The sequence below is a fragment of the Eimeria mitis genome, genomic scaffold, assembly GCF_000499745.2.
Source record: "Eimeria mitis Houghton genomic scaffold, Emh_scaff1298, whole genome shotgun sequence".
NCBI lineage: Eukaryota > Apicomplexa > Conoidasida > Eucoccidiorida > Eimeriidae > Eimeria > Eimeria mitis.
In genome coordinates this window covers 9,909-10,332 of record NW_013568653.1, presented here as the reverse complement: position 1 = coordinate 10,332, position 424 = coordinate 9,909, and positions in this window count along the sequence as shown.

Here is a 424-nt window from a genome sequence, read left to right as displayed (position 1 = left end):
CTAAACCCTAAACCCTAAACCCTAAACCCTGAACCCTGAAACAGGAAATATAAAAATAAAATTCAACAAAGCCACATATGCTCATCTCATACACCCACACATACTTTATTTATTTATTTATTTATTTTTATTTATTTATTTATTTATTTATTTTTATTTATTTTTTTTTTTTTATTTACACTGAGGGTTGGGGGCCTGGCTGCGTCTCCATAGAAATGAATTAAGGGGTCTTCGTCAATCACAGATTTTGTTGCTTCTTTGCTTTCATCTGCATATAAAAATAAATAAAATAAAATAAAATAAAATAAAATAAAATAAAATAAAATAAATAAAATAAAATAAATAAATTAAATAAAGTAAACATTAAATTATATTATACATAATTAAATTATAAAAATATAATCAAAAATATATGTCGAGGTGT